General features: G+C 43.8%; 1 protein-coding gene across 3 annotated transcripts in view; it reads left to right on the top strand.

Annotated features, from left to right (window-relative positions):
• The first annotated feature begins 697 nt into the window (after nucleotides 1–697).
• tp63 (tumor protein p63) overlaps nucleotides 698–17,777 on the top strand; it is a 143,584-nt gene continuing 126,504 nt past the window's right edge. For all 3 annotated transcript variants that reach the window (XM_078410587.1, XM_078410585.1, XM_078410590.1), the window contains exon 1: nucleotides 698–1,323. The gene's annotated coding sequence lies outside the window, so the exon portion shown is untranslated. The remainder of the gene's footprint in view (nucleotides 1,324–17,777) is intronic.

Here is a 17,777-nt window from a genome sequence, read left to right as displayed (position 1 = left end):
ATAGTCGTATATTGCGGTCGCCTGATATATTGTTCATGGCAGACTTGCTTCTGCTGTTCCTCCTCATGACCACGTGCTACATCCAGTGGTTCATTTGTAGTTACTGTAGTTGCAATTATGCACACTATTCATAACCATAAAGTGTCCCCAATGTGTTAGTACATGGACACGCTTCTTTACTCTTAAAGTGCCAACTCTGTTCTGAGCTGAATTAACTGATCTCTCCCATGCGTGAGCACCTGGTTGAGTGGTTCCTCTAGTTCAACAACGGCCAATGGCGAACCCGCCTCCTGCCGGACAAGCGGTCTACAACTTCCACGGCCAATGAATGTTGAAGGAGGCGTCGATGAGAGGGGGCGAGGGCGAGCGCGAGCTTGGCGCCATGGCTGCGCTGGCCCAATGCAATCCCCTGCCGACCCGCCACACCCACCAGCCTGTACTGCAGCATCGTCGGGCACGGAGAACACGGCACGGCCCAGCAAGCGGCAGCCACCTGCGCCCTTTGCCGGCTGTCCGGGGCGGGGGACGACCAACGGCACCGTCACCTGCCGATGGGAGCGCGCGCACGCTCCCGCTTCAAACCTCCCGCCACTCGGCAGCGCCTCGTGCGCAGGCGCGTTCCAACGAGGGTGCGGGTGAGTGTGAGGGCGGGTGCGCGCGCCGTGTCGGCGAAATCAGCCTCCTTCCCTCATACCTTTCTCCTCCCCACCCCTCCCCATTCATTCCCTTCCCATAACCATCTTTCACCTCCCCTTCTCCTCCCCACCCCTCCCCATTCATTCCCTTCCCATAACCATCTTTCACCTCCCCTTCTCCTCCCCACCCCTCCCCATTCATTCCCTTCCCATAACCATCTTTCACCTCCCCTTCTCCTCCCCACCCCTCCCCATTCATTCCCTTCCCATAACCATCTTTCACCTCCCCTTCTCCTTCCCATCCATTCCCATAACCATCTTCCCTTCCCATAACCATCTCCCCTTCCCATAACCATCTCCCCCCCATACCCCTCCACCCTCATGTCTTTGCCACTCCCTCATGCCCCTCCACCCACCCACGCACCTCCCCACCTCTCCATTGCCCGTTCCACCTGCCCCCTCCATCTCTTCCATTGCTGATTCTCGCATCCTTAAACCTTTGCCTCTCCTCCCTCTTCCTTCACCCTTTCTGTTTTCATTCATTTATCTGATATTCACAAAATGCTCTCTCAAACCAAATACAGCATTATTTCTGTCCAAAGTCTTTGAAGAAATATACTTCATTTTGGCTCCATTAAGATAATGACAGCTCAGGTGATCTGTCGGTCTCAACACTACACTTACTGCCGTAAGTATTTTAAAACTTGCATCACCTGTTGACTTTGGTGGACAGAAATAAGGGAACTAGGTACCTTTGTGAAAATTGTCAGCAACTGAGACCTGGAAACTCTGAATACATGCCTCAATATATACTTTTTTTTAAAAATCCAATTTTCTATCAATAAGGTCAATGAGTTTCAGTTTTTACTAAACTATTTTGCGAATGTTTGAAATATGATCTCTGAAGTTTGATGCTGGCCCAGGAATCCCTTGGGCATGCAGTGGAATTTAACTTATTCAATTACCACCATATGTAGAAGACCTGCCTTTTGTTTTGGCATATGTATCTGCTTTTGTGAGTTTTGGAAGCTTGTGTGTGAATAGGTGGGACCTGGTGACTTGAGTCTTTCCACTCTCAACAAGGCACAAGTAGGAGTATGGTTGAATATTCCACTTGCTTAGATAAGAGCAAGTCTCATCTAAGATGAACACTCAAAGCTTATTTTAATTAAAAGATAAAATAATCTGCTTGATTTACATACGTATCAGTAGTCAATCCATTAAAAATCTGCACCTCTGATGCCCCATGTGTATCACCAACAAAATGCACATAAGCAATTCCAACATCACCCCCAAAACATAACGCTTCATTAGCAAGGTGGAAAATGGCAAATAGAAGCACCACCACCTGCAGGTTCCTTTCAGGTTGCGCACTGTCCTGTTGAAGAAATACATTGTTATTCCTTTATTGTTATATTTATTGTTATGGAATCTAAACCCTGAAATCACTTCTCAAAAGATATTATGAAGTACCATCTTCATAAGGACAGCAGGGGTTCAAGAAGTGATTCAATGAAGGATGCTGAAGGATTCTGAAAAGATTCATTTGGATCAACATTATTCACTTGGTCCAAGATGTTTCACGACCATTTTGAACAATATCACTGAATTTTGATAGTCTTCTTTATCCCTTATCACGAGCCCCATTTAACTCTGTGTCACGGTCCTTAGATTTTCGCCTTCTGCACTGGAGAAGGCAATTTTGCGAATGTTTGAAACTTAAAACCAGGAATAACAATTGCAGCAGAAAAAGGCTGCCAACTATGGATTTGTTCATGTGAACAAACAAAATAATTTTTCCCTTTGAAGAAGTGACTGCAATTTTAAAACAATGTGCATCACAGTGATGCATGCATGATACATTATTTTTGTACTTACTGAGCAGACATATTGTGTAATTAAAAAACCTGTAACTCCTGTACAAAAAGTGCAGGAAACTCTCAGTAGGTCAGGCAGCATCTGTTCTTTCCACAAAGATTCATGCAACATTTAAGTAACTAGATGAAGGAGGGCAAAGAAATGGCAGGTGGAATTTAACAGACAAGTGGAAAGTAATGTTAAACCAGGTTAAGCTAGGCAGGACATACAAAGTGAATGGCAAGGCCCTGGGAAGTGTTGTTGAAAAGAGAGACCTTGAGCTGCTCTGAAAGTGGGGACATAGATTGACAGCATTGAAGATGACATACGGTATGCCTGGCTTCATTGGGTGAAGCACTGAGTTGGGAAATCTGGATGCCATTGTTGAAACCATTGGTTAGGCTGCAGTTGTTGCTTTCCCGTGAGAGGCCCACCTCTCCTGGCTATCACCTGTGTTCTATATTCTGTTTATTGGAAGTCAGAGGATAGCTGGGGAAGAGCTGAACCCCTGGGGAACTTTACTTGTTTATGATGCATATGAATGACCTGGAAGTGAATGTAGATGGTAGATTCATAAGGGTGCATATGTCTTGAATAAATTGTGTTATTGATGGCGAGGAAGGTTGTCTAAGGCTACAGCAGGATATAGATCGGTTGGAATGTTGGGTAAGGCATTTGCAGATGGTATTTAGTTTAGAGATACAGCTTGGAAAAAAGGATCTTCGGCCCATTGAGTCTATGCTGACCATCGATCACCCATTGACACTAGTTCTATATTATCCCACTTTCTCATCCACTCCTTACATGGGGTACAATTTTACAGCGGCCAATTAACCTACACGTCTTTGGCATGTGAAAGGAAACTAGAGCACCCGGAGGAAACCCATGTGGTCTCGGGAAGAAAATGCAAACTCTATGCTGACAGCGCCCAAAGTCAAGATCAAACCCGAGTCTCTGGTGCTGTGAGGCAGCAGCTCGACCACCTGCGCCACTGTGCCATCCTAAATTTAATACTGACGAGTATAGGGTAACCGAAGTATGGGATGACTAAAAAGACCGGTACGCGCTCTGTTAAGCCCGACTTGCCCCACAGGCCTCCCAGGGGACTGCGGTGAAGCCGGGCGGCGAGGCCTGTCTGGGTCGAAGGAACCTCAGCGGTGGCGGCGATGGAAGCCTCGGCAGTGGTAGAGGGAGACTTGGCAGCGGGTGAATCGGCAGCGGTGGTGCCACGTGGTCGAAAAGCATGAGGGGGAGGGGAAGGCAATGGGGACCCGGCTTGGGGGGGACCACCGTGAAGAATAATGGGGACCCAGCGTGGGGGGACTGCCGTGAGGGACAGTGGGAGAACAAAGGGGGACCTGGTTGGGGGGGCACTCTAGTTTAGAATCCTCTGCCCAGGGGATAAATCTGTGTTTGTTTGTTTCTTTGTTCAGGTGAAGGCGCTGGGCACACGGCAGCTAGCCAACAGTCGCTTTTCTTTTTCTTTTCACTTTAAATTTCAAGTTTTTGTGTACATTGTGTGTTGTGACTGTCGGCAGACTGATTTCCCTCCGGGGATAAATAAAGTTTTATCGTATCTAATCGTAAGTATCTAATCGTAATACATTTTAGGAAGCCAAATAAGAGTTGGACTAAAACGAAGCAATGTTGACAGAGAGAGCTAAGGTTCCAAGTCCATAGTTACCTAAAGCTAGCAAGGGGCGATATGTTGGTGGAGAAGGCAAATGGTTGGGCATAGAATATAAGAGAGTCCCCCTAGTCCTTACCTTTCACCTCATCAGTAGTCGCACACAACACACAATCCTCCCAAATTTTCGCCACCACCAACAGGAGACCAACACTAGTCACATCTTCCCATCTCCACCCCCTTCTGCCTTCCACAGAGACCGTTCCCTCCGCACCTCCCTGGTTAACTCATTCCTTCCCACCCAAACCACCTCCTCCCCAGGTACCTACCCCAGCAACCGCAGAAGATGTAACACCTGTCCCTATACCTCCTCTCTCGACTCTGTCCAGGACCCCAACAGTCCTTTCTGGTTAGGCAGAGGTTCACTTGCACCTCATCTACTGTATCCGTTGTTCAAATGTGGACTCTTGTACATCGGCGATCATTTCGCTGAACACCTTTGCTCAGTCTGCCTGATCCTACCTGATCTCACGGTTACTAAACACTTTAATTCTCCTACCTATTCCCACACTGACCTTTCTGTCCTAGGTCTCCCCCATTGTCAGAGTGAGGCTAAACACAAATAGGAGGAACAAAATTTCATATTTTGCGTGGGCAGCTTACAGCCCAGTGGTATGAATATTAATTTCTCTAACTTCAAGTAACCTTAGCATTCCCTCTCTATCCCTCCAGCCAAGTTGCACCAGCTTCTCATTTTCACCTAACAAACAGCTAACAATGGCCTGTTTCCTTTATCATCGTAGATAGACATAAAATGCTCGAGTAACTCTCGAGAGAAGGAATGCCAGAGATGCTGCCTGTCCCGCTGAGTTACTCCAGCATTTTGTGTCTATCTTCGATTTAAACCTGCATCTGCATTTCTTTCCTACACATCCTTTATCATCGTTACTTTGTTGCACATCTTTCATTCATTGTTCTTTATCCGTCTACATCATCCTCTATATCTCTCGTTTCCCTTATCCTTAATTAGTCTGCACAAAGGTCTCGACCTGAAACGTCACCCATTCCTCCTCTCCAGAGACGCTGCCTGTCCTGCTGAGTTACTCCAACTTTTGTGTCTATATTTGGTTTAAACCAGCATCTGTAGTTCCTTCCTAGACATAAGAGTTGGAATGTTATGTTCCAACTTTTCAAAACATTGGTCTTGCCACTCTTTAAGTATGGTGTGCAGTTCTGGCCTTGCACAAGAGAGAGTGTAGAAAAAAGGAGAAAAAGGATGGGCGATGTTTCGGGTTTGGACCCTTCTTCAGACTGAAAATATAGGATGGGGCTTGAAGAGCTGGAGGCAAGAAAGACCAAGCCGAATCAAGGCCAGCCACAAATGACCTCAGGCAAGGTAAGCCCGTTGTTGGCTAGGGAAGGTGAGATCTCAAGATGGAAACAATGTGGAGAACTGTGGAACTTGTAAAATTACTAGAGTGGAGGAAGGGGGCAAGGGGTGGAGGGGAGTGTAAGTAGAAGTTATTTAAAATTAGTTAGAAACTACCCAAGTGAAATATGATGTGTTGTTCCTCCAATTTATATATAGCCTCACTCTGCCAGAGTGGTAGAATTATCAAAAACCCATGGTAGGGGCATAAAAAAAGAAGAGGATATAGGTTTACAGTGTGAGGAAGGAATTAAAAAAATAAACTTGAGGGATACATTTTTACATGGTTGATTTCAGGAACATGCTGCCAGAGGAGGTGTGGAATCAGATACAGTTACTATGTTTATAGGACATTTAGACACATTTAAATAGGTAAAGCACTAAGGAAGTATCCTTACGGAGGTAAATGGGATTAGGGTACATAAGCCAAATGGTTGGCATAAACATAGTCGACCGCGGGATCCATTTCTGTACTGTATGACTCATCAGATTAACAAAACAGTAGTAACAGTTCAATTCACATTGAATAAGCATTTTCGTATATCTGAAGGTGGAGAGGAATGGTGCAGGAAAGTACTTGTAATGCTGCCTTCTAAATATTTTAAGCAGTATGCACATCTGGTTTACTAAATGTTGACTAAAAGCAAAAACTTTAAATTTATTTCTTTGCTCTTAACTATTTATAAGAAAACAAATAAAACTGCAAATTCTGTTATCTGAAGCAAACGGAAGCGCTGACAGAAATCAGCCAGTCGAGCACCATTTGTGAAAGAGAAAGCAGTTAACTTTTCATTTCTGATGACGAGTCTGACTTGAAACATTAACTTGTTTCTCTTTCCGCAAATGCTGCTTGACCAGCATAATTCTCCCAGCATTTCTGTTTTTGTTGGACAAATATTTCAAGACATTTTAAAGCAATATTATTTATTCAACACGCTTAGTTATGAGAAAACTGTGACATATGTGTCAAAATTAGTCCGCAGGAAATAAGTATGGTGAATAGTGATTTATTGGAATGGCATTATTTGATAGTGAAGTTGCCTGGGTTGAGTACATGACGTTTTAAACAGACGTGGGCCAGTGATGTTGATAAATGTCTGCACCTGAGTTGCAGGCAGATGGAGTCATAGAGCTATAGATCTGTACAACACAGAAACTGGTCTTTTGCCTACCATGTCCATGCCAATGTTTTTGCCCATCTACACTAATCCCATTCTGTTTTTGACCTATATATCTCGCCCATTTAAGGGCATTTTATAACTGTACCTTGAATGTAACGATTGTATCTGACTCTTCTACACCTGGCAATGAGTTCCAGACATCAAACACTTTGCGGGGAAAAAAATCTACTAAAATCTCTGTTAAAACTCCTTTTGCTCACCTTAAACCTTGCACCCTCTAGCTTTTGATGCAGGTTGATACTTCAACTGATATTAACAATGTTCTTCTAGAAAAGCTGGAAGGAAAAATATGTTAATGGGAGAGATGGCAGCTAACTATGATGTCCAAATTATGAGGATGTAAGAATTATTAACAATGGAAGATCATTCTGCAACATACCAAGTTGAGATCATTTTCATATTTTGTCACTGAGAACTGACTTGCGGCTTAAAGTGACATTGACGGTGATTTCATTTTGCGTCACGCCTAGTGAGTGGAAATATTTTTTCTTGGTCAGAAATGAAAAAAAATGTTTTTCTGGGATGTTACTGTGTAGATTCTGGAAGGCAGATGGAAAATGGTGTTATTCTAAGTTTGTGATTTATATATTTTTTAAATCTGATCCTTCCTGCCCAAATTTAAAAAAATATATATTTCTCTTTATATTCTGACTGTATTCTATCTATGCTCTCATTTCGGGAGATACAGGAACAGCCCAGAGGCAGGGCCGGATTAAGCTAGTGCGGGGCCCGTAGCATATGTTTTAAAGGGGCCTTAAATAAGGGACAAGGTGATGTCACCGCCCGCGCCCCAAGTGACCTCACCCAGCCAGCGGCCACATGCTCCCGCTCCACCAATGACGGCCACCCGGGCTGGGAGGCGGGTTGCAACCTCCGTTCGGCGAACACAATCGGCCCCACTCCCCGAACACAATCGGCCCCGCTCCCCGAACTCCGTTAACATTAATGAATTCCGTTAGCTTACATTGTCCGGGCCTGCAGTGTTGGAGGCCTACAACGGCCCGCGGGCCTAATATGGAACTCTCGGAGTGGCCCATCGTCCATACCGACCAGCAATCCCCGCACACACTAACGACAACTTTACACTTACACGAAGCCAATTAACCTACAAACCTGTACGTCTTTGGAGTGTGGGAGGAAACCGAAGATCTCGGAGAAAACCCATGCTGTCACGGGGAGAACGTACAAACTCCGTACAAACAGCACCCGTGGTTGGGATGGAACCCGGGTCTCCGGTACTGCAAGCGCTGTAAGGCAGCAACTCCACCGCTGCGCCACCGTGGGAAGAATGATGGAGGATTGCGAGAAGAGGGCCGGAGGAGTGGGAGCTGAGGGTGCCAGAGAAGTAGACGGAGGGCTGGAGGAATGTGGAAAAGGTAGGACCAGAGGAGTGAATAAAGGCGGGACTGGAGGTATAGGGTGAGAGGGACGGAGTAGGGGTAGGAAGTGCTGGAGCAGTGGATGCTGAGGCATGCAAGGTGTGGGTAGAGGAGGTGGTAGAAGAGTGGAGGAGGTGGTAGAAGAGTGGAGGAGGAGACAGGGCCCAAGAAGTGAGGAGAAGTGAGAATGATCAGCCATGATCACATTGAATGGCAGTGCTGGCTCGAAGGGCCGAATGGCCCCCTCCTACACCTATTGTCTATTGAGAGACCGGGGGATTGGTGAGAAAGAGGGCCCGAGCTTTTGGGATGGGCACAGGATTTTGGGAGTATGGGCCAGAAGAGGAGAGAGAGAGAGATGGGTACGGACGTGTAGGGGCTGAGACAAGGCTGAAAGTGTGAGGGAAAGTGCCTATGGAAATGGAAAGTAAAGGCTGGAGGAGAGGGGGTCATGGAGGGAGGTGTTGGGGAAAGAGGTTCAGAGGAAACAGGGAGAGCGTAATAGAGATGCACAGGGGGGAGAGTGGGATGGAGAAGAGGAGGGAGAGTGGGACAGAAGACTGGGAATAAAGGCGGGAGGTAGATTGGCAGAAGAGAGGACTGGAACAGTAGCTGTTTAGAGAGACAATAGTCTGGGAGGCGAGAGAGAAGCCCAGTGGAGTGGGGAGAAGGAGAGAGCCGGAGGAGTGGGGAGAGAGAGAAGACTGCAGGAGTGAAAAGAGAGCCCTAGCAAGGAGGGGCAGAGGGTCAGGGAAAGAACAGGCAGCAGGTATGCGGAACAGTGAGCAGCGGACTCAGGGAGCAAGTGCCAGCGGAGTGAGGAGAGAGCGCTGGAGGAGTAGGGAGAAGGAGGGCCGGAGGCGTGGAAGAGTTGGGGGGGGGGGAGGGTGATGAAAGTGGCCCGGGGACTTGAGGGAAAAGAGCCGATGAGTGAGAGAGTTTGTGGGGAGACAAGGCCAATATTCGAGCAGAGAGGTCCAGAGGAGTGAGGTCTTTGGGTTGGGTGAGGACGAAGGCGTATGGAGTAAGAGGGCCGGAGACAGGGCAGTTGGGTGGTGACGCACTGGCTGCCCTTTGGTCCACTCAGCTCCACCGCCAGCACATTCTAACCGTGGTGACACAGCGTCCCTCAATGGGATGCCAATTTCAAGCATTTAGCACGGGGCCCTCAAAAGCGTGGGGCCCGTAGCAATTGCTACTTTTGCTACTATGTTAATCCGCCCCAGCCCAGAGGTTAGCTGTTTTGAAGATGGGTGTGCTTAAAATGGCAGTTTTCCAATGGTCCGGTACTAAAATACCTTATTTCATACAAGAAGCTGTCACAAATGTCGGTGTAATCCCATAAAGGCAAAGAGCCCTCTGGTCCCATTGCACTATTCTTTAGGGGTAAGTGCTGCTTGACAGTGATTTAAACTGAATGATGAGCCATTTTGGCAGAGGAGTGTGTCTTGTGTTTAAAATTAAAAGAACTTGTTTTACAACATGGTGCTTTGCTGTAGGGAAGAGTACAGAATGTTCATTTCATTTCCTTCACAGTGGAATCACTTTTTCTAGCAGAAGTGTTGAGTGTTTTCTAGCTGTGATTATAATCCTGTTGAAACTCCTTGCTTCCAGAAGCCAAGCTTCAAGAGCATAATCTGTCTAAAATCCCACAAAAGGAAATTTGATGTTTCCATATAACAGACAAGGATGCCATTTAGTCTGTAAAATCTTTGCCAGCCCATTGAGCAATCCCATTATTTTTTCTGGAAATCTGTCCTCTCCACATTCCTAGCAATTCTACCACCCATCTTCACTAGTGGCAATTTCTGTAACCACCTAACTTATCAACCTGAACACCTTTGGTTTTGTGGAGGAAAACGGAGCACCCAGAGGGAACTGGAACATGCAGAAACAGAGAGCGTGTAAACTCCATGAAGTCAGCACTAGAGATCAGAATTGAACATAGGTTGCTGGAGCTGCGAGGAAGCAACTCTACTAGTGTGACACCATGCTAATTTCAATTTTATTGAAGTGCTTTTAGTTTGTTTAGGTTAACATTGTTGTTGGATTGTGCACAGGGAAGTGAAATACAGGTTCTAAGGCGTTGAACCAAGATGGTCCAGGCAATAAATAATAATAATAAGCTACTTCCCTCGGAATTGTTCAAGATGTGGGCGATGCTGGTTACAGTAGTTGGCAGGAGATCCCTTGTTCATGTTTTACCTGTCATGTGGTCTGGTATTGATGTTGAGAACTTGTTGGCCTACTCTCTATCAACTGTTATCACTGTGCCACAGCTCGGATCTGTTTGTCATGCCTTGAAGGTGAAGTAGAAATCTAGAACATTGGCTGAAAATTATGATTCTATCAGTGCGAGTATTTCAGACTGTTTCTTGACATTCTGTGAAGCAGCTTTCCAAATTTAGGTACATGTTCCAAAGAGTTTGGAATGTTCCAAAAACATTTTAGAGTCAATGGAATTACAACCACTGGAGTATTTGAAAAGTGAAATAGTAAATATGCCCTTAATTGTGAAAGATAGGGCAACAAGTGCAAGTACACGAGATTGTAGATTCTGGCAACTGGAGCAAAAAAAAAAAACTGCACCAGGACTTCAGTGGGTAACGCAGCACCTGGGGAGATAGAGGGATGGTTGACATTTCGGGTCAAGACCCTGCAGACCTGAAAGGTTAACCATCGCCATTGTCTAATAAGGCTAATGGAAAAAGTCCACATGGGAGTTTAGTCAAAAAAGGTTAATGCAAAGCCATTTGGCGAACATGTTTGAAATTTGCTTTGTTGGGAGACAGGGCAAGTGCTATGGGTTGTTTTTATGATTCAAAGCCTGTGACTATGGGTGTACCACAGTAACCTTTGCTGGGATTTTTGTTGTAAGCTTTATTGATGCAGTTGTGATTAGTGAATTCACATGAAGTGAAGATTGGTCATGTTGATAGTGAGCTGGGCATCTTTGACTACAGAATGATAATGATAAACTGGTAAGATGAGCAGAGCAATGGCAGATGAATTTAGTCTTGAAAAAAAATTAAATTGTTAAGTTTTGGGATGCCTAATGAGGCTAGGATAAACATGGTAGGAGGCCTGAAGTACTGACAACCAGAATTACCTTGATGTAAGTGAACAAGAATGCCTGAAGGAAGAAGCTTGGGTAGTTAAGGAGGAACACACAGAATTCTTGCCTTCATAAACTTGTATGTAGCATATAGGATCATCGAGGGTGTGGTGCAACTATATGAACCATTAGAGAGGCCATAATTTGAATACTTTGTACATTCTGGTTGACACAGTACAACAAGAATATACTGCACTGGAGTGAAGATTGACCAGGATGTCTGCTGAGAAGACGCATTTCTGCTAAGGAGAAGCTGGTTAAGCTGTGTTGTTACCTGGATTGGAGGAGGAGTGGGAAGGGAGGTGTAAATGATTGGGATGTACAAAATTGAGAGGCAGAGAAGGGCACGGATAATGAGAAACATTTTTTTCTCCCTAAGCAGAGATGCCTATCACCAGAAGAGAATAGTTTAAATTAAGGGGTAGGAGGTTATGGGGGGATTTGAAGTTTAATTTTGTTTACTTTGAGTGTGATTGTAATCTGGAACACATGCCTGATGGGGTGGTGGAGGAAAGAACTCTTGCATAATTAAAAATTTGCATGCGTATTAGTAATACCATGACATAGAAGACCTGATGTCAGATGAAAGCTCTTTAGGGTCCTACGTAGTTGAGGCAAGACTTTTCTACTCAAACCTCCTTTCAATGACAGATTTTCCTTTCAAGTTCCTTGGTGTACTTGCCTATTTATTATTCCTACTCGAGGAAGATGATCTCACATTTTTCAACATTATGGCCCATTGGCCATGTCAGTGGCCATTACCTGACTTTCTTCATCCCCTCAAGCCTGACCACACTGCCATTCGGTTTGTATATTCAGCAGACCTGAATATGTTGAACTTGATTTTCTCATCCAAATCATTGATATAGATGGTGAATACTTGGATCCTGGCACCAAACCCTGTGACATCCGGTGGTCAATCTCCCAACCTTAAAATGTCAGTAGTGAATTTATTTTAGATATGACATTTGATGGTAAGGCTAACATTTATTGTCCTTGACATGGGTAATGCGTTATCTATGCAGTGAAGATTTCACCTCAATACTGATAGGGGGAGTTCTGATTTTTAAATTTATAAGCAGTGATAAAGATTGGAAATACATTTCCTAGTCAGGATAATGTGCAACCTGGACATGACTTACTTTTCATCTGCTTCCTTTGATGTTCTGCTTTATCTTGGGTGTTACAGAGCGAATAACATACTATAGTTTGATTTGTACTTATCCAATATACTGCACTGGAGTATCTTGTGAAATGTAATTATTTGGTTATTTAAGATATTGAGAGTCCACCATGTTGGATGTTGAATGTTTTGGTATGTTTTGGTCTTTTTCTATTTGCCCTCCCAAATGATCTTCTGCTAACATAAAGCTCCGTGGTATTGAAGGCTGTTTAGTATATAGTTTTTGTGAACTAACTTGGGTGAGGTCATGAAGAGTTTAATTGCTATTTAGGCTGCACGTCAGATCTCAGATGATGGCTGACATTTCTGTGCCTGGAGAGTTTCTCTGGAGATTTTAGAAGCTTCATTGCTCAAAATTCAGTAAAAATGGGGATGTTCTGATCTTTTCCGGCTTCCCCCTGTCTCCCCCAGCCCTCTGCCACAACCTCACCTTCGCCTCTGAAATGAAGTGATTCATTTCATGGTGTCATTGGTGTTTTATCAAATGAATCTGGTAATGTATCTCGTAAGGCTTTAGTAATTTAGCTCACTTATGATATATTATACCGTGCCTTCATTGTAAATAATGCTATGACATGATCAGTAGAGATGTATTCCATATTTGTCCTCATTGAAAATTTGAAGTTTGGAACATTACATACTAGCATTGGTTGCTATTTCAAATTGAACTGAAATCTCTAAATTGTGCTTGAAAATAGAACTAAAAGCAAGAAGCCAAAACTGCCAGTATGTTAAAGAAAATGAACCAATGACCAGATTTCCTTGATTAGATCATTCGAAGGTATGACACAAGGAAAAAACTAAAAGCAGTGAGTGGTCTGACATACCGATAATATAGTGGCGATGTTCACAGTCTTGAAATACAAACATAAAGTGTTATTCCATACTGAGGTTTTACCTGTTACCTTTCTTAAAAGGCCAAGTCTGACCATTTCATCCAAGATGATGTGGAACATCTTCAAAAGCTGGACCTTGGCAGTATTCAACAGTAACACATTAATTTTACAAATGTATTGATCGTAAAAGTTTAAAAGGTTGATCATACTGTAATCTTTTCAATTAAAAAAAAAATTTCTACAAAATAAAATATTTAATTTTGTAAGCACCAGTGGAAATAGATTCAATAGGATCTTCTACAGGGAATATCATAATACTTTGATAGAGAAAGACATTGTAGGTAGAAAGGGGAAGAGCAGGGTAAGGAGGTTAATCAGGTTGTTCTTTGAAGCCTGTAAATATTCAATGGGCTAAATGACTACTTCAGCATTGTACTATTCAATGGCTCTGTTAGATTTTTTTGCGGCATTCTTAAGGTATCACTAAGTTGAAATCTTGTGATGGGTACCAAACATTTCTGTAATATAAATACGTTATTTTACCTATGTAGATTATTTTCCCTGGCTAATTCTTTAAATTTTCAGATATTGGTCCCAGCAACATCTAAAACTTGCATTAAAACGAAGAAGGGTCTTGACCCGAAACGTCACCCATTCCTTCTTTCCTGATATGCTGCCTGACCTGCTGAGTTACTCCAGCATTTTGTGAATAAATACCTTCGATTTGTACCAGCATCTGCAGTTATTTTCTTACAAAACGTGCATTTAATGCTTTGGGCTATTTCAATACATTGATGCAAAAACATTTTTTTTTCTGAGGGAACTATAACAAAACTTCAATAATCTGGTAGTTCCAAAATCTAAATATTTCCCTTATAAACTCGCTGACTCAATTCCCACGCTCCATATAAACTCACCAGGGCCCTAGCCCCACGCTCCATATAAACTCACCAGGGCCCTGGTCTCACACTCCATATAAAATTCACCAGGGCACTGGTCTCACACTCCACATAAACTCACTAGGCCTCTGGCCCCAGGCTCCATATAAACTCACCAGGGCCCATCCCACGCTCCAAATAAACTCACCAGGGCCCACCCCACGCTCCATATAAATTCACCAGGGTCATGGTCCCATGCTCTAAATAAACTTAGCAGGGCCTGGTCCTATGCTCCAAATAAACTCACTGGGACCCGTCCCATGCTCCATATAAACTCATTGAGGCCTAGTCCTACACTCCTTATAATTTGCCAGCATCGCTTTCCCATGTTACATATGAACAGGGTGGACCCAATTCCTTACCAACTCACCGGGACCTCATGTCTACACTTTGTATAAAAACAGGGAATCTGTTTTCCATGCTCTCTTGAAACTTACTTGGTTTACTGAAAAAAAAATTATACTACTGTGGCGTAGCAGTTGAGATGCTGCCTTAGAACACCAGAAACCTGGTTGAATCCTGACCATAGATGCTGTATGTATGGAGTTTATACATTCTCCCTATGACCTCGTGAATTTTCTTGGGTGCTTTGGTTTCCTCCTACATTCCAAAGATGTGCAGGTTTGTAGGTTGGCTTCTGTAAATTATCCCTATTGTGTAGGATAGAAGTAGTGTACAGGTGATCGTTGGTTGGCGTGATTTTGGTAGGCCGAAGGGCCTATTTCCACACTATCTCTAAACTAAACTACTGTGCAACATGTAAAATTTAGTGAATTTAAAGTGGAGTAGAGTCTTAATGGAAGCAATATTCAATAGTCTGGAAAATCTGCCACCATTAAAGTTCCAAAGGGTATCAAAATGTAAGAGTTCTACAGTATTGTGAGTTTCTTAGAAGCTTGTGCTTGAGTTGTTGAATTAAATTTTGAAGGTTTGTACTATGGTGTGTAGTGGAATTTAATACTCTGGTGAGTAAATTTCAAACATATTCATTGTGAAAAGGAGGGGGCATTCAGCCCGCAAACCTGACTCAAAATTCAATCAAGTCTTCCTGATCTGATCCAGCATTCTGGATCTAACTCCACATTCTGGCCTACATATGGAAATCTTTCAGCACCTTGCTTATCAACTTCTGTCTTGGAAATCTCTGTTCCGACAAGGAAGATGGTGTCAAAGACTCAACAAATTGCCTAATCACCTTAAATGGGGAACCCTTTATTTTTGTTGGCCCCAGTTCTCGATTCTTCCACAGGGCGGCACGGTGGCGCAGCAGCAGAGTTGCTGCCTTACAGCGAATGCAGCGCTGGAGACCCAGGTTCGATCCTGACTACGGGTGCTGTCTGTATGGAGTTTGTACGTTCTCCCCGTGACCTGCGTGGGTTTTCTCCGAAATCTTGGGTTGCCTCCCACACTCCAAAGACGTACAGGTATGTAGGCTAATTTGCTTGATATATGTAAAAATGATCCCTAGTGGTTGTAGGATAGTGTTAACTTTTTTTTAAAAGTTACAGCGCGGAAACTGGCCCTTCGGCCCACCAGGTCTGCGCCGACCAGCGATCCCCGCACATTAACACTATCCCACACACACTAGGGCCAATTTTTTACATTTACCAATATGCGGGGATCGCTGGTCGGTACGGTGCCGAAGGGCCCGTTTCCATGTTATATCTTTAAACTAAACTAAAGAGGAGGCATTCTCTCCACATGCAGTCTCAGGTGTACATTAGGAAGATTGGCAGTGTGGAATAAGCACATTTGTGATCATTTGAAATCCTGTACTGGTATCTCAAGAAATAGTTTAGTTCAAACTAGTAGATAAAGAATAGGAAGGGGTGTAACTTGGTGTACTGTATAAAGATTCCAGGTGCACAGCAGTATGAATTATCTCAACTAATTGCAACCGGAGGGAGTTTGGATAATAGGTGTGGTTCAGTGTAAACAAAATTAGGAAGGCACCACTCAGGTTTGCTGTTGATTTAAAGAAAGGCAAAAATCTGGAACATAGTCCACATTCTGCCAATGCAAGGAAAACAATAAGAAGTGCATAATTATACCTCAATTCTCCTCTGATCAAAATTACCTCATCTTGAATTGGGGAGAGGTGTCACACTATATCTGTTGTCTTCTTATGCACAAATTCGTCCCTTGCATGTGAGTCAGTTATTGTAGATATCATAAAAGGAATTTTACATTAAATTAAATGGCAAGGATAAATATGACGGCATGCATTCAAATTAGAGAAGGAATATTTAGGATAGATGAGACATTCCAGGTGTCGTGATCAATGAATAAAATAGATTTCCTAGAAGCGGTATGGAGATAGGAAGCTGGATTTAGTTAACAATTTGGCCCTGCATTGCGAGGAAAAGGAGAGATCTTCATTCCTCTGGATGGATGAGCTTAAATACTAAAAGCAGGAAAAGCCTATTCTGTCATTTATAGCTGATCTTCCATAGTTAGCCTATCCCCATATCCTTTGATTCCCTTCGTGTCTGGCAACCAGTCAAGGTGAGCTACAGCAAAGAAATAGGCCCTTCGGATCAAAAAGTCTGTGCCGACCATCTGTTCCACCTGATCCGACCAACTGTTTACACCAATCCTGCCAGTCCCTGATACACAAGGGGAATTTTACAGTGGCCAATTAACCTACCAACTTTCACATCGTTGGGATACAGGAAACTGGAACACTTAAAGAGTGCTCATAGGAGAACACTCTCACAGGAGAACATGTAAACCCCACACAGATGGCGAGGTCAGAATTGAATCCAGGCCTCTGGCGTTGTGAGGAAGTGATTCACAACCAGGCCTCTTGCGTTGTGAGGGTGACTCAGAACCTGGGCTGCACCATTGTGCAGCCCAGGTTCTTCCTGTCTGCTTTGAATAAACATAGTGAATCAGCTTCCAGAACCATCCAGGATAGAGAATTCTAACGATTCACAACTTGATGGCAAAACCCTTAACAGCATTGATGTTCAGAAGAATCTTGGTCAATGTCCATAGATCCCTGAGAGTAGTAACTCAAGTTGGTAGAATGGTAAAGAAGGTGCTTCATATGTTCACCTTAAGTCAGGGCATTGAGTGTAAGAGTTCGTAAGTTATGATGCTGCTCTATAAAATGTTTTGGTTAGGCCACATTTTGAGTATTGCATGCAGTTCTGGATGTCCCATTACAGGAAAGATAGAGATTTTGGAAAGTATGCAGAAGTAGTTTACCAGAATGTTCCCTGGATTAGGGGGTATTAACTACAGGGAGAAGTTGGATAAACTTGGATTGCTTTTTTGTCTGGAGTGTCGGAGGTTGAGAAAAGACCTGATGGAGGTATATAAAATTCTGAGAAGCATAGATAGGGTAGGCAGACAGACCCTTTTTCTAAGGGTGGAAATGTCAGAAGCTAGAGAGCATAGATTTGAAGTAAAAGGTGCAATGTTTAAAGGAGAAGTGCCAGGCAAGTTTTTTTGCACAGGTGGGTACCTGGAAAACACTGCCTGGGGTTGTGGCATTGAAAGAAAATCCAATGTTGCAGAAGAGGTTCACCAGGATGTAGCTGGTTTTAGACAAACTTGGACTGTTTCCTCTGGAGCATCAGAGGCTGAGGGATG

The sequence above is a fragment of the Rhinoraja longicauda genome, chromosome 13, assembly GCF_053455715.1.
Source record: "Rhinoraja longicauda isolate Sanriku21f chromosome 13, sRhiLon1.1, whole genome shotgun sequence".
Classification (NCBI taxonomy): Eukaryota; Metazoa; Chordata; class Chondrichthyes; order Rajiformes; family Arhynchobatidae; genus Rhinoraja; species Rhinoraja longicauda.
The sequence above is the reverse complement of the archived record's forward strand: the minus strand, read 5'-3'. Positions and strand labels throughout refer to the sequence as shown.